Source organism: Panthera pardus, unplaced genomic scaffold (genome assembly GCF_024362965.1).
Source record: "Panthera pardus isolate Hobbes unplaced genomic scaffold, ASM2436296v1 HiC_scaffold_2, whole genome shotgun sequence".
In the NCBI taxonomy this organism is placed as follows: Eukaryota; Metazoa; Chordata; class Mammalia; order Carnivora; family Felidae; genus Panthera; species Panthera pardus.
The window spans coordinates 133429576-133453688 of NW_026526765.1; the positions used below are offsets into that span (position 1 = coordinate 133429576).

At 37.8% G+C, this 24113-nt stretch overlaps 1 protein-coding gene across 1 annotated transcript in view; it reads right to left on the bottom strand.

The window, feature by feature from the left end:
• CCDC192 (coiled-coil domain containing 192) overlaps window positions 1–24113 on the bottom strand; it is a 211634-nt gene that overhangs the window by 90905 nt on the left and 96616 nt on the right. The gene's annotated exons all lie outside the window — the stretch shown is intronic.

The following is a 24113-nucleotide window of genomic DNA, read 5'->3' on the forward strand; positions in this document are numbered from 1 at the left end:
CGGCCATGTTGAGGGTTTACTACAGGACCTAGAAATGTTTCCTGGTCTGTAATCACAAGAAAGAATCAGGCCTGTGCTCAGAAGCCAGGGTGAGGTGATTGAGCAATCACTGAGCACTTCAGCCATCAAATGTATGAGAAGACGATCCACTTAGAATAGAAAAGAATAAAAGAGATTTGTTTTATTTTACAGTCAAGTTAGTAAAGGAAAACCAATTACACTGATACATGTTTTCCTTCTAAGTGAAAGCCCCTGTGTTCTGTGCAAGTCAAGTTAAAAATAAAACACAACCAAAAAGGTCAGACTTCCCTCTGTCGCTTCTCTTACTTCCTATGATTTGACCCTTTGGTGAAGATGTCAAACTCAGGTCCTTTTGAGCCTTAGTACTGGGTCCACAATTTCTAGTTTAGAGACTTTGGGGACAGTAATCCAGATGATATCTTTGGCCAGGACACTGGTCTAAGCCTGTTTGTATAGAAAGCACACTCTTTTAGCTCATGTATTTTTCATGGGGGATTTGAGGGTTGAGGAAACTACTCTCCAAACTACCCTTTGCTGCTTCCACTGAAAAGCATACCGTGGAAGGAGCATCTTTAGTTTCCCCCTGGCTTCTTATAAATCTTCACAAATATGGTCAGCACATAGGTATTCACGCAGGTTGCCTGAAGACAAATCCTGTTTCATGTTTCCTGACCAGCCACTACAAATGTTCTGGCTGTGGATAACTTATTCACTTGAACCCTTAATGGGCCTTTTACCTTTTTTTTTTTTTTTTTTTTTCTTGAAACATAAACTACATTGTCCAGAAGCAACAAATCCACGGCACACAACCAAGATTTATTTACTGAAGCACCTACCATTCCCATTAAGACCCCATTCCTGTCTGAATCTCAATTTCTAATAAGGAAAACATGGGGACAATTGAGGAGTTAGACACTTGGGGCCCATCAAGGGGCAATTTCATAAACGGAGTTGATATCTGCATCAAAACATTTTAAGGGTGTTAATTTTCCTTTCTCAAAGCATATACCAACTTACATTCTTGCAAACTATTTAAGAGTGCCCATCTCCTAGCCTATCTTGTTTTTTATTTTTTTTTTTTAAGTTTGAGTTTCTTCATTTAAGTAATCTCTGCACCCATTGTGGGGCTCGAACTCATGACTGTGTGATCAAGAGTCACATGCTCTTCTGACTGAGCCAGCTAGGCACCCCATCCTGTTTTTTAATTCAAACTTGTATATTTTGCCAACAGGAAGTATATGAAAGAGTTTTTGTCTTATTGAAATCTAATTATAAAGTCAAATATCCTATCTGCTAGTATTTTATGTCCATTATTCTGGGTTTAAATATTAATTTTAATTTTGATTTGCCATTTTCTCTTAATCTTTTATGACTACTATTGTTATATATCTTTTAAAAGTAGGGTTGTTTTTTTTTTTTGAGCAATACCATCAGCCATAAAACATTATCTAATTAGTTACTGCATGAAATTCAAGTGACAAAGTTCGTTGGAAGATGAATTAATAATGGTTGGAAAATGTGAAGAATAATTATGATTTTATCATACGGGGTAGAAGGCAAAGAATTCTCAACAGAGCAAGCCGTACAAGAAAAGGCATACAATTATGAAAATATGGGTCAGTTCTGTACCGCACAAGTGCAAAATGGAAAGAGACAAAACCCAAAGTGTAGCAATGGGTTAGAGTTTGAAAACTCTTAAAGGCCACACTAAGAAAATGTATTCTGTAGAAAATAATGGATCCTATTTTTAGTCAGTGAATGGTTATTTGGAAATAACACTGGACCAGCAGGGGGGAAAATTTGGGTCAGTGAACCTAAATATAGGAGCAATGCAATAATCAAATTGAGAAATGATGAAGGCCTGCACAGAACAGGACTGTGGGAATGCCGGAAGGGGAAAGTGTTGATCAAACTTTTTCCAAGATAACATTGACAGGGCATAGGAACCAGGTAGTCCTAGAAATGAGGCATGGCAGACGGGGTGGTTCACTGGTATTTCGCTGTTTTGTCACTTTTGTTGACTAGGTAGATGGCAACATCATTACTTGAAATAACTAACACAGAGAAATAGCAGATTCTTTTGTGGGGGTGGAGGTGTGGGGAGGTGAGAATGAGTACAAAGTGAGACCCATTTTGACTTGAAGGTATCTATAGGAGGTCAAGGGGAAGACTCAGCTTTATTTAATGTATTTGCTCATTCAACAGATATTGGAATGCCTACTCATCCAGGTTCGGTTCCAGGTTCTGGGATACCGTTGTAGATAAGACAAAGTCTTGGCCTGTACAGAGGCTATATCCTAGTGAAAGTAGCTAGAGTGTTAATTTCAGATGCACAGTGTACTCCCTATGTACATGGAGGTACACGGAAGCCTTTTGTATAGGTAATATGTATACCACATATATGTCCCTCTTGACTTAGCATATTTTTTTGTATATTAAAATTTAGGAAGATTCATAGTTTTATCTCCTTTTGTTACATGCCGCTTCTCCATATCTGTTGATGTCTTTGAAGCCACGGTGTTACTCAGCAATGAAATCCTCATTTATTACAAAGTTCATATAGGAAACTGGGAAATGCATTATAACGATTTGATGACAATCTTCAGAAAATCAGAGGTTAAACATAACCTCCCTAAGCCTCAGTTTCCTTATTTGTTAAGTAAGGGGATTGAGTGCACAGATGATTGCAAATCCTACCTCCCTGAACTCAGATGAGTGTGGCTTCATGTCCTGTCACTTTACCTGTCTTCTCAGTATCCTCCACACCTTTCCTCCATCATCCCATGCTTCCCTTGGTCCTTGTCCCTCTGGGACCAACATTCGTGCTGCTGAGTTCTGTGGGAGAAGAACCTCCCCACCTTTCATTTTAATGACACTCCATAGTCTTGGTTTCTAGTATCAGTGAGTTCTCAAAATAGCCTAACAATCCTTCAGAGCCCTTTCTGCAGCTTGCTCTCATTTCCAACAGTGGCTAGGTTAGGCCCTCATTACTAGTCACAAATCTCCTAAACAGATTGACCTACTCTCACTCTCCACAGATGTCTTTGCTCATCTGTTACACAGAGAAAAGAAAAAACTCACTTAGGGAAACAACTGAGACAGGAGGTGCCTCAAATTCAGGTCCCAAAGTCCACGGTTACTTGCTTTGGCATCCGTTCCTCCCTCCTTACCTTGCAGTCACAGAGGAAGAGGTGCCCTCCATCTGTACATAGCTCATCCCTCCTATTGCCTTTATATGCTCTGGATCCCATCTCCTCCAACCTTCACAGGGACTCTTGCTGTCTCCCATGCTCCTTCTCCCACATCTTCAGACAATCCCTCTGTAGGGTCATCCTTAACAGCTACAAATATGGATAGTATTTCCCTTTCTTAAAAACAAATTAACAAATGAACCATCTTATTCATTCCACATCTCCCTCCACCTGTCACCTTCTATTTTCTTCCACAATCAAATTTCTTGACAGGCCCACACTTACTGTTTGTACTTGACATCTCCCACTCAGTCCTCAACCCTCTCCAGAATGGTTCCACAATCCATGACCCATCCATAGGTGTTGAGTACATGAAGATATGTTTGACTGATTGAATGAAATTAAATATCCCTGGTTACTTTCAGATTAAAAGAAATGATGAGATTCTAAGTTAACAAGCTTGTTCCATATAAAATATACAAGAACATCGTTCTTCCTTGGGGACAATTTACATTGGGTAAGTTGTCCCAAATACTCCATTGCATTCTTTTATCTAAACCATTTCTTCTCTCTGAACTGTTCATTTGATGAAATTCAAATGGGGTGAGGGGGACTATCCTTTGATAGAGCAGGTTTTGACTGAAAATTGACTCCATTCCATAGACCCAGTATTTTGAAGTAAACATGGAAATGGAGTTAAACTGTGGATGGTTAAAATTGCTTTCAACCTCAAGCGATTACCTCTCTAGTAGAAGTCACAGATAAGCCCACAGGATGCTCTTATTTTGCACTGTGGTGTTTTTCACCAACAGAACAAGGCTGAAACATGTAGGTAGATAGGAAGAGTCTGCTGGTCGTATACACAATGACTTCCATCTCCTTATCACAGCCGGATGCTGAATGCAATCTTTCTTATGATCTGTGTGCGAACACCATGCTTCCCTGAGGAATAACACACTTGCTACACCAAGAGGTCCTAGACAGGTGCCATAGCGTAGATAGTGGCTATTCCTTAAAGTGAAAACTTCTTTTCTGCTTTGCTTGGATGTTGTCATTCACTTGTTTTATTCCAAAAGTGGTCTTTTCAAGTCAGTCCAGCTCCCTCTTAGTATCTTGGGGTTATTTACCTTCTACACATAACCCTTAAGAACAGAGAAAGGCAGTGGAATCTTGCTGTCTTCAAAGAACCACAAAGAATAGGGTGGCACCCTTTGGTTTAAAAATAATAAACAAACAACAAAAGCCAATGCCCTGTGAAATGATGGCACGAGGCCCTATGTGACCGCAAACATTACTTCCTCCTGCCTTCCCAGGCCTACTTGGTATTTTAGGGGCACCTGCTGACGGTATCAGCTGGCAGAATATTGCTGGCACTGCATGGCACGAAACAACAAAGGAGCAAACATAGGGCACTGTTGGCCTGGTGGCCCGGCAGTCTGCCACCATGAATGCACAAAGAGTAGCCACGCCATCCACATCCTGCTGTGTTCCCAAACATCTCACTTGTCTGCCACACAGCCTTTCCTCCCCAACCTTTGTCTCTGTAAGAAGGAAATCCAGTCTAGCACTGTGCATAAAAAATCCACTGGCTTACTTAGAATGACCTGGGGAAGAACAGACACCCTTACAGGGTAGGGTGAACATACCAAAAAATAAAACAAAACAAAACAACCCCCCCCCCCCACCAAAAAACAAAAACAACACCTGCTTTAAATTAAATCAAACCCTTAATCTGGCTGGGACTAGGCCTCCATTATATTTAAAGCACAGGTTAGTTGTTTTTGAGAGTTTGCTTGGTAGTCTGTGACACCTGTTCCTAAAAACACCTTTCTTATCCACCACAACTTTTAAATTTCTACTACTCCATTAAGTTGTTTAATCTGTTTTGAAAATAAGACTTTGAGGTATACAGGGATGACCTGGTTATGCTAGTGGCTTCAGATATAAAATTTCACTATTAGAAATGTAATCATTGCCTGTTGCAGGATCTGTCCAAGTACATATGCAATTACTAATAGTCCACCAGAGTTCTTGTAGGCCATAGAACAACACAGAACAGGACAGGGAGAAAGATCTAGAAATGGGGGCATGAAAGCAAAGAAATAGAAACTGGGAAACTCTTGAGAGGACGTTGTTTATTTCACATTCTTAAAAAATAAGTCTAGATCCACACACAATGAAAATTCCTAAAAATAGTCAGTCTCTTTACTGTCTGGCAACCTAGGAATGCATTCTTTTCTAATGTACTGATGATAACGGAGATTAAACGTCATGGTGGAAAATGATTATACATTTTCGCATGCTATTTTCCCTGCCTCTTACATCACATAGAGTGTTACCAAAACTGGTGGCGTGAAAAAAAAAGAGGAAAACAAGAAATTGCCCACATAAAATTCTGCAGCCTTTGGGTAGGATCTGGTGGTGTTCATCCTGCAGTAGACTGGGTCCTAGAAGTATACAGACTAGGACTTGGACTTGACTTGGCTAAGTCAAGAGGTATTACTTGGAAAAATGAGTATGTAAATCATAATAAAATTGATGGTGGCTTAATATCACTTAGGAAAAAGTATAAGTCACCCAAAGATGAAACAAACTTTCTTGGCAGATCCACCATCCAAGAAACTGAAGTTCCAAAGCAGAAAGTATACACTCTTACAGATGCCAGAAAACTCACATTCCTTGAGTATGGGAAGTATGTCCAGGAAAAGTTCCCAACAGACCTAGTAGAGTGGGTGTTCTATATGACAGCCTGTGTTTCTATTTTCAGTCCTTGTGACTGTTCCATCATCCGGAGGATAAGGGGATTGACCAGGTTGCATCAAAGATCTCACAGCTGCAAGTGCTAAAAGTCTAGGATAATCCCTGAGGTGAGGATCTACAGGATTAAAGTCTGTTGCCCACTCTTAGGAGCAGTTAGTTTGCAAATGTGTACCATTCACTACATTTTGAAATTTCAGTTGCCAGTGTTTAAATACTGGAATGTATTACAGAAAACTATAGATGCACACACTGAATTTCTTGGAAACAGGACATGCTACATCATTTTGGAAATCCAGAGCAAAAGGAAAATTCTTATTCAAAAGAATAAGAACACACTCTTATTCAAAAATAATTACGAACTTCATGACCGGGACAAACAGAGTGTGAAAGCAAGGTGTGGGCCCTTCTAAGAGCAGGCCTGGGATGACCGCACAGGTTGCATGCCCTGGAAGCTGGCATCAGTTGAGAATTCAGAGGAGCCCACAACAGGTGCACACTCCTCAGGCAGCAACCAGGAAGAGCCAAGGGGTGGCTGCCCCTTTAAAATGGAGCCTGCCCTCTCCCAGCCACCACAGCCTCCTTCAGCCTCTTCATCTTCTCCATTGAGGCCACGTGTTAGTTAACGTTTGTCATTGCCCTTGCCCGATTGAATTTTTAACCATGACTTCACTGAGCTCATTTGTACAACCGGCCTAGACACTGTAGAAATAATGAGTTTGCATCCTCTGGTCCAAAGGTTAAAACTGCCCACACAAAGTCATGCTTACTGATCACCCAGGGGGGGCAGTGACCCACTACAAGGCTTGTATTGCTAATTGAGAGTGGGAGTCACCCACATACAGGTTGGACAACTCTTTTTGTTGTCAGACAGTGCAGTCGAGGGAGGAGGGTGAGAATATACCTTAAGAAGGAGCTCAGCATGACCCACAGTGGCCTCCCACCTCCATGACCTCAACAATGTAAGACTAGAAGATGGGTGAAGCCCCTTTCACTCTCAGATTTGCAAAAATCTCTCATTTTATGAAGACCCTCAAGATTGTTCTGAAAAGAGGAAAAAAAGGAAAAAAGGAAAAAAAAAGCCAAGCACAAATACTTGATTTAAACATTACCCTTTTGGGATCAATACCCATACAAAGTGTTGAATGCTAGTCATTCCCATTGACCCCATCTGATGTACTTCAATGAATCTTTCTCCTTCTGAAAAGAAGAAATCATGCTCTTTGGGAACTTGGAGGATAGATGTAAGGGCTTAGCTCTTCCCAAATGGTAATATATACCAAAATGATGTGTTTGGATCTCTTGAGCCTCAAAATTCACCCCAAGCTTGAAGTTTGTTATGGATCCCACTATAGCTGCTGTTCTGCACTCTAAAATTCACATGGCTGCTAAATGCACATAAAAACTGAAGGAATATCTTTCTATCAGCAGTTCGTTTTTCCCTTTGTTTGACCTCGATATGATTCCTGGCACCACAGAGTATTTCATTTTTCTGGACCGTTTCCAGGCCAGGCCTTCTTTCTATACAAAACCTGAAAAGGTTCAGTGGTCAGGGTTCTGGTTGACTCATTCTGCCAGATTTCTCCCACTTGGTCAACATTCTTTCTTTCCTGGCAGTAGCTTTTGCCTGCACTTTTGCACTCATGTAACTTAAGCGTTTGCATGGTAAATATTTGCTAAGTACTTTATATGTGAGTAAATAAAAACAAATAGGTTTATCCTTCAAGTGACCAAAATGATGAAACATATTGGTGTTTAATGTGTTTAATAATGCTCTTTTGTTACTCTTGCTCTTAGGCCAAGATCATTATGAATGCTCTTTACGTTAAGTCACTATAGGTTCTTTTAAGAAATAATTGAAGAAAAGCATTAATTTCCTAGAGCTTTGTTGCTCCAGAAATGTGTGACAATTTAATAAAAACTTATTTTCAACCTATCTCCGTTTTTGCATTTGTCTTTATTCAGTACTACTGTAATATACACAGCTAGGCATGTAAATTCCAAGTATTCCTACATGCATAGTTTAATTTTGTTCATTTGTTTGGAAGGTCTGTAGGAATAGAGACCATGAACATACTTTTTTCTTGTGGCTTTCTGTCCACTATACCCATGCAACTGCAAGGCTCTCTGTGTCCTGTGGTGACTTAATAAATATTAGGGATGAATAAAACAATTTGATGACTGCAGTACTTAAAGCCAATCAACCTCAAATTTTCTGCCTCTTCCTCGTCCCCCTTTTCTCTTTTCAAACCTCAACTTCTTACACAGTTATTTGAGAGATTCAAGTTTTAGGACCCTATGTAATATTGCTTTCTAAAACAATGGCTCTATTTTCTACTGGTGGCTTTCACACCTAGTTAAGCAACAGTAAGGCACCTGGCTTCCGGTCTTCATGACTAGGGTCATTCTCCCCTAGTATTCAGCTACCTGCACCCTTTTCTCCATGTCAGTGTACTTGCCATCCTCAGACCTCTCAAACTAAAATCTCTGCCTTCCCTCTCAGGGTCTGTCTTGGCTATCTTAAGTGAGTCTGCCATAATGGCTTACATTTGTTAAGCATTTATTAAGTGTCATTGACTTTTTAAAAGAACTTTATGTAGATGGTATTCAATCCTAACAAAGGTGTAGGGAGTAGGTACAAATACTACTTTCATCAGTGCTTTGACACATTTGTTTCACACTCTTTTCTTTTCTTTCCTTCTTTTTTTAGAGAGAGAGAGAGAGCACAAGTGGAGGAGAGGGGCAGAGGGAGGGAGAGACAGGCAGAGAGGCTGTCCACGCTCAGCCTGACATGGGGCTTGATTCCACAATCGTGGGATCATGACCTGAGCTGAAATCAAGAGTTGGATGCTCGCCCAACTATTTGAAATTTCCTAAATAGGAGTATGGCTTAAAAATGGAGTATTGGCAGCATTTTAAAACCTAATATTGGCACATAAAATGGTGGTGTATGTGTCTCAGAATCCATGGAATCTTAAATTTGATGAAATATAGTATCCTCATTCAACTGACAAGGAAACACAAATTCAGGGAAGTTAATCTAAGGTAATGAAGCTGTAGGGTGTTACTGCAGAGCCCAATCTCTTGACCACTTCTCTGTAACTAGGGCAGTGATCCTTTGTTTTTGTTTTTTTTTCTTTTCTCTCTAATTTCCTTTTCATAATCAGATTCAAATGTATAATGTTATAAACCAGTGATTATTTTCATTTTGTGATTTAAAAGTGAGCATACATTCATTGTAAACATTTAAAAAGCAGAAATTTAAGGAAGAACTACAAATCGCCTTGAATCCTACTAAGATAGTGCTGTTGCCAACTCTGGTGTATATCTCTCTGGCTTTTTTTTTATATATATATAGCATTGGTAACATACCAGCAATGCAATTTTGTGTCCCTCTCTTTTCATTTACCATTATATGGTGAGCATTACATGGTGAGCATGTTATTACATGTCCAATGAGCACATGACTTTGGCCATCTATCTTACTATTGTACGGTTGTACTATAATTGAACACTTATATTGTTGCCAAGTTGCACTGTAATACATGTGGTGGGCAGCCTTATTATTGCCCCAGGGTTTCAAGAACTGTTGACACTTCCTGTTAAGTTATCATGTTATCCTTAGCTTATCAGTAGAATTAAGGAAGGATATCCGCCTTCTATATAGAAGAAGAGACGGGAGCCTGAAGTATCTGAAAACACCAGAGCTCAGTGGGAAACATTTCCCTAAAGAGAACACCGGTGGCTTCTTATAGAGCTACTGCTTGGCATTGTTTGGCCTCTTTGGGAGGGGACTTCATCAGTACTAGAAAATGCCCAGGTGGTCAGTGTGTTTGAGGTTGAGTTACCATAGCAAAAGGGTCTTTGCTCCATCCAAGTTCTGGTCGTATCCCAGAGGTGGAGGCTACAAATGACACTGCTTTTACAGCGTTGAGTTCTAGAAACTGGATATGGGAACTAGTGACTAGGCAGTCTGCTGTAAATATTTTTAGGGTTCTTCATTTTCTTAGCCTCATTTCCTTTTTCCCTCTTCTCAGTACTGACAAGAGAGAAGGAAAACCAGCAATAAATCATCATAGCCAAGCTTGGTCTTGAGAAAGGTCATAGTGAAATGAACAAAGAGAGGTGTTAAAAGGCCCATGGGAGGACTGAGCCTTCCTGACAGCACATCCACTAATCCCCAGAAAGACATTTTGTACATAGTCCCACCTTCAGAAAATAACCACTTCAATTGTGGCTTTTATTTCCTGGGTACATTCACGTTTACTCCCGTGATTACAGTGTATCTTGAAAATTAATGTCTCTTGAAGACTTCGGTATTTTCTCAGTATCCCCAATTGAAAGTCTCCAGTAACAACTTTTATTTTTCAACTGAATGATCTGTACGCAGTTAACTAGCCCTAAATTCCTCTAAATGAAAGGAAAGCACTGCATTATCTCTATTCTTTTCTCGTCAACGTTTGTTACATGTCACCTCTGTGTGTGACCCTGTGCTAGGTGGCCTATGGACTAACAAGTACAGATACTTCTTTCCCAGAGGCTGTCATGTGAGGCCAAGTTTGAGAGCGTGTTAGGTATCAGAGAGATGAACCAGAAGAGTGAATGGAGTTGCTTACCTAAGTCGGGGTGACAGATAACATGAATTTGTGTACGAAATGCTTTCTAGAGTTCACATTTCAGAAGCCTCAGTAGGGATTCTAGCCCAATTCTTCTTCTTCAGTATCAAATAATGAATTTGTTTTGCGACGTGGATGCCATTTTCCAAGGTGACTCTTAAACACAAACAAAAGTGTAATCCCTATGCGCAAGGTATTTACATTCTAATAAGGGGAGAAAGATTTGTTCAGAAGCACCATAATCCAAGGTGTTATCTGAATTTTCTCTTTAATATTTTAATTTAAGTAACTGTACCACCTATTTGGAAATCCCTCTGAATTTCCTGTGGAATGATTTGGGGGTGTATGTATACCTAATAGGGATCATAGGACCAAATAAAAAGAAGTAAGGTTTTGTGTGTATGTATGATTTTTTTTATTTGTTTGTTTTATTATGTCTGTTAGCTTAAAGAGGATTTAAAGGCATGATCACTATTTATAATCTCTCCTTTCAAGTTGCAGATGCTTATGGAGACAGCTGGTAGACTGGCTGAAGAGAGAAAATGTTTTGGAACTATGTAGTTTTAAATTTTTTATAGCAAGTTCGCCAGTAATTTAAAATCTGCTTTTCTCTGCTTTGTGAAAGAAAATTGTACTTGGGCTCCTTTAGGCTACTGGGATGCTGAACAACACATTTACCTGCATTTTATTATTATGCAATCACATTTTCTTCACTCATTAGATGATGATGTTTTTATGGGTTCAAGACACTCACAGCTGTTGTACTTGCACTGGAGACTCAAGCAATTAGCTGCTGACCCTCAGGGTTGGGATTGTTTGACTCTACCCAGGAGAGGGAGTTTGCACAAAACAGTTGATCCCTTTAAAAAATTCTTGTGCTAATGATTTTGTATTGTATTTCAATTTGAAATCCTTGCCTGCAAAGATGCTCTGGTTACAAAAGGGAACATGTTTGTATGGTTTATAAAGTTTGAGCAGTGTAATAGTTCGCTGACATTAAAGTTTCATTTTTTTGTTACAGTGATTTCCATTTCTTGGTTTCTAATTAATTTTCTCTTAATTTTGACTGCATATTAAAATACGTGTAAGTTTTTTGGTTTGTGACAGAAGAGACACTTTCTATCTAAAAAAATGTTTATTTGTTTTGAGAGAGAGAAAGAGAGAAAGCACTTGTGCATGAGCAGGGGAGGGCAGAGAGTGAGAGAGACAGAGAGAGAGAGAGAGAGAGAGAGAGAGAGAGAGAGAGAGGATCCCAAGCAGGTTCTGTGCGAACAGTGAAGAGCCCACATGGGGCTCAATCTCACAAACTGTGAGATCATGACCTGAGCAGAAATCAAGAGCTAGATGCTTAACTGATTGAGCCACAGAAGACACTTTCAAGGTCTCTATCTTGGTTGGAAATTAAGAAATTTCCTGACAAAGAATTCAATTTGTTTTTACACAGTTTTATTCTAACACTATTATATAGCTAAGTATAGTGATTTGATCTTACATGGCTAAAATATCAGCTTTTTAAAACAGGTTTATTAATTTTAGGAGTACAAACAATAGATCATCTGCAAAAAAACGTACTGGTTTTAAGCACCAGAACTCTCTGAAGGCCCGTAGATAGAGAGCTTTGCTTTGATGGAGAAAAAAAATAAAAATGCTCTTCTGCCTAAGCAACATTCAAGCAATATGAAGCAATTGCTCTATGTAGATAAGGAATAGTAAAATGTGGGAGCAGAGTACAAAGAAGATAATATCCCTGCCCTCCAACAGCTTGCTATTCTGTATTTATAATGTAGTATAAACAGAGACCAGAAGAAATAAATCAACGAATCTCAAATCATTATGTATTTATTGAACACCTAATGTGCATAATATTGGATTCTAGGACAGTGAATTAGAAGCTTAAATCATTTTGAAAGGGATGACCACTTTAACAAAATACAATTTTAATGAAATAATCCAAATAATAAAAGTACTAGAGTACAGGGATAAATTAGGTGCTATGGGAGAATTAATTAGCTGAATCATCTACTACCAATTTATCAGTGAAAGAGAACAAGGCAGGAATGTGCAACGAGAAAGAAGGGGCAGATGAGAATGTTGACACTTGAATTTTGCTCCAAGCCATATTTTCTCACTAAGAAGTACAGGGGGTGGGGGTGGAGAAGGAACAACCGAAGAATAAGATTATCTCTTAAGAAAAGGGCAAAGCTTACAGAGAAAGACAGGTACCATATGTTTCACTCTTATGTGGATCCTGAGAAACTTAACAGAAGCCCATGGGGGAGGGGAAGAAACAAAAAAGGTTAGAGAGGGAGGGAGCCAAACCATCAGAGACTCTTAAAAACTGAGAACAAACTGAGGGTAGATGGGGTGTGGGAGGGAGGGCAGGGTGGGTGATGGGTGTTGAGGAGGGCACCTTTTGGGATGAGCACTGGGTGTTATATGGAAACCAATTTGACAATAAATTTCATTAAAAAAATAAAAATAAAAAAATAAATAAAAAGAAAAGGGCAAGCCTTTTAATGAGGCCATAATTAAAATTTTCCCTCAAATTCTATCTGCCTGCAGAATAACCCCTTTCTTTGTCTGATTGAGAATCATCGCTTGAAAAGAGTAGCTATTTGGCCTCCATTTCAGCAGTCAGAAGGTTCAAGCCCTAAGAGGGCCCACAGTGGCTTGGGGTTTGGACAGCACATGCTGGCACATTTGAGATAACACATGTGGTCTCCAAGATAATTCAAAGATGCCTAGACTCTGAAGAACCCTGGCTTGGCTTGGTTTAGTTTGGTGTTCAGCTAGATATGAACAAGACATAAATATGTAGCTTGGTTTTTTGTGATTTGCTTCAGAGGCAATATAAATTACCATCAAGATGGATGTATCATTTATGAATATTACCAACAAGTTTGAAAGCTACCATGTTCCAACCCCCTAGTTATATGTTCCAAATTCCTGTTTTCCCCAGATGCAGCTACTACTTGGAATATCTTAGTGATTCTTTCAGATTAAAATTTTTTTATTGTGTTATTTTATTCTTTTACATGTACTCTTACTGTAAGCATTTTTATGCCACTGTTTTATGTGGTTTTTTAAATTCCACATTAATGCTGTGATACTATCTGTAAAAGCATATGTATAGCTCTATCTTTGTGAATCTCCTATATCTTCAGTGATTTTCCTGGTGCAAGAGATTCTTTAAGAAATATATCCGGAGGGGGCGCCTGGGTGGCTCAGTCAGTTAAGCCTCCGAGTTCGGCTCAGGTCATGATCTGATGGTTTGTGAGTTTGAGCCCCACATTCGACTCTGTGCTGACAGCTGGGAGCCTGGAGCCTGCTTCGGATTCTGTGTTTCCTTCTCTCTCTGCCCCTCCCCAACTTGTGCCCTGTCTCTATCAAAAATAAATAAAAATTAAAAAATTAAAAAAAAGATATACCTGGAGGAGCCACTTGGGTGGCTCAGTTACGCATCTGACTCTTGATACCTATTCAGGTCATGATCTTACAGTCAGGCATGAGATAGAGCCCCCATAGGGCTCTGCACTAGGCATGGAGTCTGCTTGGGATTCTCTCTCTCCTTTTCTCTCTGCCCTCTTCTCACTCTCTCTCTCTGCCCCTCCCCACCTCAAAATAAATAAATAAATTTTTTTTTTTTAAAAGAAATAAACCTGGAAGTGTAATGGGAGGGATTTGGACATAGGCATTTTCATCTGTATTAGGTATTGCCTGATGCTTCTAGCATGAATACACCAATGTAAACTCTTGCCAGCATTTTGTGAGATGTTGGGTTTGTCACAACGTCTCCAATATCTGATGCTTTTTCTATTTTATCCAATCACATGAGTATGAAATTGTATCTTATTGTATTAATTTTTATTTTCCTAATTACTAGTGAGATTAATGATATTTTCATATATTTATTGGCCATTCAGTTTTACTTGTAATTTTTTTCATACCTTTGCTGATTTTGTTGTCTTTTTCTTTAAGAAAAAATTGACATGTAGGAGTTCATATTTTTTTCTATTTTTTATTTGATTCCTTCTCTTTACTGGAATTTACAATTTTATTCTTTACCTAGCATTTTAATATTAAAAGTTAACTGATATTATTTTTAGTTTTTAAGAAATAAATGGAGTTAAAGTTATGATTTTCCTTCTAAATATCACTTTAAGTTATACTCATGGGTTGTTAAGTATACTGTTCTTACATTAACAATTTTCTAAGTATTTTGTGTCTTCTGTGATTTATTTTAATCTCCTATGTTGATGAGAAGGAAGTGAGTGTGTGATGTCAATGTGCATGTGTGTGTATGGTTAGTTTTCAAATGTGTTTTTATTTGAATTTAATTCCATTTAATTCCATTTAATTCCATTTCAGTGATTAATTAAATTCCATTTAATTCCATTTCAGTGATATCATAGCCTACATGATAATTGAATCATTGGAATATTAGCCACTTTTTCAAAATGTTTTGTGCATGTTTGAAATAATATACTTTTGCTAATTTATAGATGCAGAGTTCTACATATTAGAAAAAGTGTGTCGGGGCGCCTGGGTGGCTCAGTTGGTTAAGCATCCGACTTCGGCTCAGGTCAGGATCTCGTGGTTGGTGGGTTTTAGCCCATCAGGCTCTATGCTGACAGCTCAGAGCCTGGAGCCTGCTTCAGATTCTGTGTCTCCCTCTCTCTCTACCCATCCCCTGCTTGGGCTCTGTCTTTCTCTGTCTCTCGAGAATAAAAATAAACATTAAAAAAGAGAAAGAAAGAAAAAGTGTCAGTCATATTTTTGAAATGTTTTGTACTCTTTCTAATATTTTTTTCTGATTTACCCGTTGTTTCTGAAAGAAGTGTATTGAAATACCCAGCTGTAATAGTGAATTTATCTTTTTTTCTTTGTAATTCTATCAGTATACACATTCATATTCTCTCTCTCTCTCTCTCTCTCTCTCTCTCTCTCTCTCTCGGTCACAGTGAAAGACTGTTCGTGTTCATTGGGTGTTAAGATCTTCTTGGAAGATGGTTTATCGTTATGCACTGTCTTTTTCTTTCAGTATCAAAACTTTCTGCCTTAAGTTCCACTTTGTTTCTTCTCATTATTACTATTATCCAGTTATGGTTTGTGGTTTTATCTTTGCCTAGTATTTCTTTATATATATCTTTATATTTACTTATTCAATGCTATTTTGCTTTAAGTGTGTATCAGGTGAGCTGTACAGAGTTGGGTTTTATATTTTTAATCCAGTCTGTTCATCTCTGACATTTAGTACTGACGTTAATATGTTTGCCATTTATTGTGATTTATATTTGGACTTGTTTCTCTCATCTTATTTGATATTTTCTACTACTTTATCTTTGCTTCTCTTTTTTCCTGTTGTCCCTTCAAGTCTTTGCTTCTCTTTTTTCCTGTTGTCATTTCAGGCCTTATGTTGGATTGGTTGAGTTTATTTACTTCTTTTTTCTCCCTCTTTTTTTTCCTCTCAGAATTCTCTCATGAGATTCTCTCTCATCTCTCACTTTTTTTGTCTTATTACTAGTTCAGCAGTTCCTCTATTTTCCTTTTAACTCTTATTTTTTAAAACACATTTACCTAAGCTAACAAAGTCTATTGCTTTCTTTATGTCACATTCCAAATGTTATGAGCACATTAGGATTCTCGAACCCAAATCTCACCCCAGCGCCTACAACCTTTCGTGTTCAGATTGTATAAAATGATAGTACATCTTGGTTCACTACGTCCCCAACTTTTTATTTTGACTGATGTCAAACCTGCAGAAAAGTTCAAAGAAAAGTACCATAACCACCATATACTCTTCACGTAGATTCAGAAGTTAGCATTTTGCCACCTAGACTCTCTCAAGTATGTTGCTCACATCATGGAATACTCCTCACATAAACTTCAGCAAGCATCTCCTCAGAAAACAACCTTCTTCTGTATGATCACAAAGCTGCCCTCACATCCAGGAAATTCATAGCGATGTAGGAATATCATCCACTATCCAGTCCATATTCTAATTTCTCCCATGGCTCTGGAAATAGCCATTATAACATTTTCTTTTCTAAACCCAGCATCATTTCAAGGATCATACCCTGGATTTTGTTGTCATATTTCCTTGTTTTTAATGTTTATTTTGAGAGAGAGCACTTGTGAGCATGTGGGAGGGGCAGCAAGAGAGGGAGAGAGAAAGAGAGAGGGAGAGAAAGGGGGGGGGAGAGAGAGAGAGAGAGAGAGAGAGAGAGAGAGAGAGAGAGAGAGAGAGAATCCCAAGCAGGCTCCATGCCATCAGTGCAGAGCATGATGCGGGGCTTGATCTCAACAACCATAAGATCATGACATGAGCCAAAATCAGGTGTCTGATGCTTAGCCAACTGAGCCACCCAGGTGCCCTGTCATATTTCTTTAGTTTCCTTTAATCTGGAGCAGTCCCTGTTTTATTTTCTTTCATAATGTTGACATTTTTCAAGAGTTTGAGATAATTGGCTTGTATAATGTCAGACAGTCAGGACTCATTTATTTTTCCTCATGATTAGATTAAGCATTTTGGACTGGAAGACTATATACATAAAGTTTGGATTTTCTATCAGGAGGCATATAATAACATATAGTCCAATTACTCATATTGCTAGGCTGGATCACGTACTTGGCCAAAGTGGTGTTTTCCAGATATAGCATTATTGTAAATGTCTTTTTTCCCCATTTGCAATAAGTTAGTAATCTGTAAGAGCTCCTATCCTTTTATTTTTTTTTTTTATTGCGGAAAACTGTGTGGAAGAAAAGTATGTATTTTATTAGTATGTTGCCTAGTGGTTTCACAAACTGAGTGCAACTGTGCAACTCATTGGACTCCAGCCTGAGTTGTAGACTATCTCCATTATTCTAGAAGCCCCCCTCATACCCTCTTTCAGATATCTCTTCTTTCAAGTAGAACTACTGTCTGAACTAATATCAGAAGTTGATTTTGCCTGATTTTACATTTGACTAAATGTAATCACACAGGATGTATGTTTTTGTGTCTGACTTCTTTTGCTCAGCATTATATTTGTGAGGCTCTTGGGTATTGTTGCATGCTGGCTATATTTTTGTTCATTCTTACTACTGTTTAATATTCCATCATATGGATATAGGAATTATTTATCCATTATCCTGTTATGTGTTTTTGTGAAGTTCCAGTAGGGATATTATAAATAGAGCTTCTGTGAACATTCTAGGACATTCCTTCTGGTTAAAATTCCTTCTCTTGACATATTCTAGCACAATGGATTTGCTGGGTCACAAGGAATGCTTAAGTTCAGTTTTCAAAGTGATGGTTTTAATTTACTTGCCTACAGGAGTGTTTAAGAGTCTTAGTTACTATTTATTTTTGGTCAATACTTGATGTTGATCTCTTTAATTTTAGCCATTCTGTGGGGGGGGGGGTGGTGGTATAAAAAGGAGTACTAGCTCGCTGTTAAAGCTCTCTAAATCAGTCTATTGAAAAACATTTTTAGAGGTGTCTGGGTGGCTCAGTGGGTTAAGCATCTGACTCTTGATTTCAGCTCAGGTCATGATCTCAGGGTCATGAGATCAAGCCCCATGTTGGGATCTGCACTAAGTTTGGAGCCTACTTGGAATTCTCTCTCTTCCTTTCTCTCTGCCCCTTCCCCACTCCCTCTCTCTCTTTGAAAATAAATAAAAAAGCATTAAAAAAACCATTTTTCAACAGTCAGTACTAAATTGTATATGCCAAAATCTGTCTGTTTCTTTGCTCACCATTCATGTTTTCATTCAGCTACTGCTTTCTTGATTTAGTTTTCTTCTTGATGTGGAACTTGAGAAGTTCTTTCCATGGGAAAATTACATAATCTTTCTGATTCCATTTATCTTGTTTATTTCACTTTCACTTGAGTGCTAATTTAGTTGTGTCTGGAATTTGGAGATGACAATTATTTTCTCTTGGCCCTTTAAGGATTTTTTCCCATTGTTTTCTTACAATAGTCGTTGATGAATAGTCTGCTATCAGTTTGTTTCTTTGCAGGCAATATATCTTTTCTTTCTGGTGGCTTTTGAGATTTTCTCTTTTTGACATTGATATGTTAAAAGATCACATTATTATCTTTTGCCATGCCACTACAATGGGGACTTTCATTTTTTCTGGCCAAAAACTTGACGAAATCTTTTAATTTGGAGATGTACACATTTCTTATATGCTAAGATATTCCCATGCATTAATACTTTGAATATTGCTTCTCTACTCTCTTTAAATGCTGTGAGCTCTTTCATTCTTTTTGCCTTATATCTTAAATTCTCTTTTATATTTTTTCATTTACTTATTCCTCTGTGAAGGATTTTGCATGATTCTCTTGGATTTCTTTCTAATTCACTTAATCTAATTATATTACTCTACTATTAAATTTGCCCTTTCGAACTTTAGAAATTATAATAACTGTTTTTATTTCTAGATTTTCTGTTATGTTTCAAGTCTTCCTCTTCTTTTTTATACCACCCTGTTTTTGTCATACAGCTTTCTTTCTTTCTGAACATTGTAAATACTTGGAAGTCCCTTTAAAATTGTTTCATTTTCTCCATTACCAATGTATTATATAAATCTTTCATTTGTTTGTCAACTCATTCTTATATGGTTAATTTATTCAGGGAGGTGGTCATTTTTTTCAGTTATAAACTCTTCTCCCATGGGGTTCAGCCCAGGGCAGTCCTATTTGCGCTGATCTCTGGTAAATTTTTTATGTTAATTTCTCAGTTTAAAGATTTAGTACCTTCTGTATCACATGAATTCAGACCTCTATCCTTGAACTCTGTTAGGCTTAGGTTTTCAATTTCTTGTGGTTGGTTATATTTCAACACACAGCAGTGGGTAAATAGCAAACTTCCTTCTAGTTATTCCAGGAATTCCTTGTTTCCATTTCATTTATGAAACAGTATTACTTGACTTCTAGCTTTATGCAGGAAGCTTAGTTACAGGTCCCTGCTCCCAGGATTCCGCGGTCTAGTGTCCCTTCCCCATGTAATCCAAGTCCTTAGCCATTAATCGATAACTTATTCCTCATTTCCCTCAAGCCTCTTGGCATTGACTCCAACTTAGCATTCTTATTTTGAGGCACTCAGCATGTCTGGTATCTGAGAATTTCCCTCTTTTGGTTTCAATCTAGACTATGTATTTAAACCCTTTTGCGGGGGTGGGGAGATTGTTAAATATTACCCAACATTTCAACTTCTGTACAGCAGCTTGGGAGATTTCCTTATCCAGTATGTCATCTACAAATGCTGAAAGCCCTGGGTCATTGTGGTTGACAGACTATGTCTTTGCCTTAGAATCTGCTAGGAGAGTTACTACTAAGATAGGTGGACTAAGTATCTACTTATTTGATAATGCCCATCTTTACTAATTCAATATCCTTTTGTAATGAAGGGAAATCTTTGGAGCACTAGGAAACTTGAAGCTTTGACAGGTGTCACTGACAGAGGAAGGACACCAAAGATAGAATTTCCTCCAGTATGCCATAATATTTGAAATTCTACCACTAGGAAGTACTTTTACGTAGTTATTTTTTTATTTCCAAGATTCTTAAAAATCATGATGTCATAATCAGTGATTAATACTCACTAAATATTTTCCTTATTGGCATTATCTGATTATTTTCTAGTAACTGTCCAAAAACCATGCACATGCACACAATATAGGAGTGTTGATTTTGATGAGAAGGAAGGTATGTGAGAAAGCTCTTACTGTAAAAATGCCTCACATGCAACATGATTTGCTCATTCCATGATTGAAGACATACACGCACACACATACACAAATGCATGCACAATATTTTTTTAATTTGAAAGCATGATTTCTTATATAATTACAGATTTTATTTTAAACTTATTTCCTATCTAACTGCATTTAGTGCTAAATACTTGTGAACTTGAAAAAAATAGCATTTCTTAATATTTGACAGGACAAGAAATACAAAAACTTTGGGACATAAGAAATAATAGAAGTTTTAGGTGAAAAATATTTATTTTGCTGTTAGGACTTACCTTCCAAACTGTCAATGAGATTTAGAAAGTTTTTAGTGCTTTTACAAAAAACATGAGGTACGGTTTGTACAATTTTAGAAGTGACATCCCTCATTACTAAATGTAAACAACTCACCAGCCCTGGAGGTTTTGCCTCTTTGCCAAGCTTGCTTGGTGAGTTTGCTGAAAACCGTACATTAACAGATACTCTATTATGATTTCCATAGGTTGCCAAACAATGTCCTTAAGCTGTCATTTAGCATTCTGTATTTAGATAAATTTAAAGTTTTACTTTTCCATAAAGACGAATGTTTTTATGGGAGACTGAGTGGCTTAGTTGGTTAAGTGTCTGACTTTGGCTTAGGTCTTGATCTCATGGTACATGAGTTGGAGTCCTACACTGGGCTCTGTGCTGACAGCTCAGAGCCTGGAACCTGCTCTGAATTCTGTGTCTCCCTCTCTCTATACCCCTCCCCCACTTTCCCTCTCCCTCTCTGTCTCTCTCTCTCTCTCTCAAAAATAAATAATAAATATTAACAAAAGTTTTAAAAAGAATCTTTTTGGTTAATTTTTGGATTATAAAGTTACAGGCATAGGAGGAAACAGTGTTCATTTCTTCTTGCCTGTTGGTGTTCTTACTCCTCTGCCTGAGAATTGGAGGCAAACAAGGTATTATGGGCTCAAATGTATCTTCCCAAAATTCTTATGTTGAAGTCCTGATCTTCTCAGTATCTCAGAATGTAACTGGATTGAAGCTTAAAATGAGATCTTCAAAGAGGTAATTGAGCTAAATGAGACTGTTAGGGTAGACCCCAACCCAGTCTGCCTGGTGTTCTTATAAGAACATGCATTTGTGAAAAAGAAAGACAATGTGAGGACACAGTGAGAAGGTGACCAATGCAAAACAAAGAGAGAGACCTCAGGAGAAACCAACTGTATGTCACCTTGATCTTGGACTTTTAACCTCCAGAACCATGGGAAAATAAACTTCTGTTGTCTAAGCCACCCAGTCTGTGACATTTTTTTTAAATGGGAGCCTTAGCAAAGTATTACTCAAACTAATCACCCCTTTTGTTCAGTCTCTGTAGTAATAAATGAAAACCCTTGCCAGATGTTACTTTCTTTAGTGGCATTAGTGGCCTGGTCAAGACAAGAATGTATCTACCAAACTCTTGGGGAAAAAAAAAAATTCAACAAGACTAAACACACAAGCGCACTAAAAGAATCCTTTATTTTCTTGAGAATGCAGAAGGCACCTGTGTATCTTTTGCATATGAGCAGTTTTTTGGTTTTTGTTTCTTTGCTATATAGAATATGTTACTGATCTGACATTGTAAACTGCTTTAAAAACCATTTGAGTCTCAGAAATAAATTTGGAGTGAATCAAAGGTAGATGAGAGATACAAATTCATGGTTTATTTTTCATTCCACTTCACAATGTAAATTTAAAATTTTTCGAGGAAATGAGTAATGTCCTGAGAAGAAAGTCCATTTTTTCATGATTCTAGTCAAGCCACCAATATGTTATTCTCAGTTGCCAAAGATCCCCGTTTGTGTCTGAGTTATCATTAGTAAACAGTTGTGAGGGTTACAGAAAGGCTACTGCTACCCTCCTTAAGTAGGTTTAGTGGCCACCACAGAAATGGACAAAGATACAAAGCACTGATTCTGAAAATTATTAATCTGAGAAGTAGAATAACCTTTAAAAAACTGAAGAATAAAAACCCAGTAAAATATTGTACTTCTTTCATGCATATAATTTTAATTGCAAATATTTTATGAAATTGGAAATATTTCATTTTTTATATGTTTAAAATACATCTCACAGGGTAGCTGTTTTTCACCTAATTCTCCTATAGCAGTCTCTCTTGTTCCCTGCTGTTTTTTCTCTTTGGTTACAGCAATAATGTTAAAAATAAACAAATAAACTCATGAGAAATTATAGTGCTGTCACAGATATTTGAAGGACAAAGGTGGGAGATTGTTTTCTTCTTTGCAGATTCAGAAGTTTATAAAGTTAACTACCATAAGACAATTCTAAAAATACATATAGAAAGAGGATCTAAATTTCTCATTTTCATTACTAGCACTTAAAACTGTTTCCAGGCCTGTTCTCATTTTTCACCTTAGACCTGCTTTCTCAACTTCAATCTTAACCATGTGCATTTTACATGTCCCACAGGAAAATCAAAGGCAGTGTGTTTAAAATCAAGTTAATCATCTTGCCCCCAACCTGTTCATCAACAGCTTCCTCCTCCAGTGACTGTTACCAGCTGCTAGTTCCTTGCCCAAGCTCTCACTTTGTACCAGTTTCTCCTGTGTGCCTTCTGTACATTTCCAGTCTCTCACGGTGCAACCTATGTTGCCTCCATTTTTGATCCCCATTGCTCCTGTCCGAGGAAGACCATTAGCTTCCATCTTTGGGCCGTATTCTCCAGTTCACTTTCTACACTGCCCCTAGTTTGACATTTCTAAAATATTGGTCTGATTATGTCTAAAGCCATTCAGTAGCTACTAACGGTTCTTGCCAGCCTTTGGCCTTATTTCTGGACACCTTTCTATTCCAGAAAATGACCATGGTCCTTTTTGAAGACATGAACATCATACCTATCTGCATGATAGTCTGTCTCACCTGTATTTCTACGTACACTTTGGATCTCAATTGTTAGGACATTTCTTCTGGGAAAACTCTCACCTGCCCTCAGCCTCAATTAAGGGTTCTTCTCGGGTGTTGTCACAAAGATGCATATTTACCCTGTCTTACCGTTTTTCACTGCATTGAAAATGTCTTAATTGTGTCTTCCACCAGTCTGAAAGTGCCAGAAGACCAAGGCAGTTTTTATGTTGTTCATTGTTGTATTGGCACAGAACCTCCACATAAGAGATGATTAGTAAGTATTTATGAAATGAAGAGATAAAAAGTAATCAGTAAACAGAGACTACACTCTTTCTGATGGACCTATTATTTTCACTTTTTGTTTGAATGTTTTACTAATTAATATAAGCGATTATTCAAATATGCTTAAAAATCCAAAAGTTACCTTAAGTGAACCTTTATCTAATTCCTCCTACAACTCTCAAGGATAGTATGATGATAGGGAAGGAAAGTTAAATGGCACTGACTCCAAATGCATCAAAACGTTGACTCATTAGGCCATTTCTGTTACTTAATAATAGAGCAAATAAATAAGTGCCTTGACTCATTGTTCTTCTCCAGTGTAATGTGTTTTTCCCAGTGGTTTCTAATTACCCAAGAGAAGTCAAGCCTTTTCCAAGGTTCATGTATAGAAGGTGAAGGATACTTTAAATTTCTCAAAAAAAGAAATGGATAGAGATTTTAAAATGACTTGATTATAAGGGTATATACACCTCTTGTTCTTCTGTCTGGAGCAGTGGGGATTACTCCGAAGGAGTAAGAAGTTACAATCTGAGAGAAAGATCAAGTTGGAGGCAAGAATCCCTTTATCCTTTATTGTGTTGACATTTATATGTTGGTCCAGTATTTTAAGACAGGCCTTGTGTCTTGCACAGCTGTGTC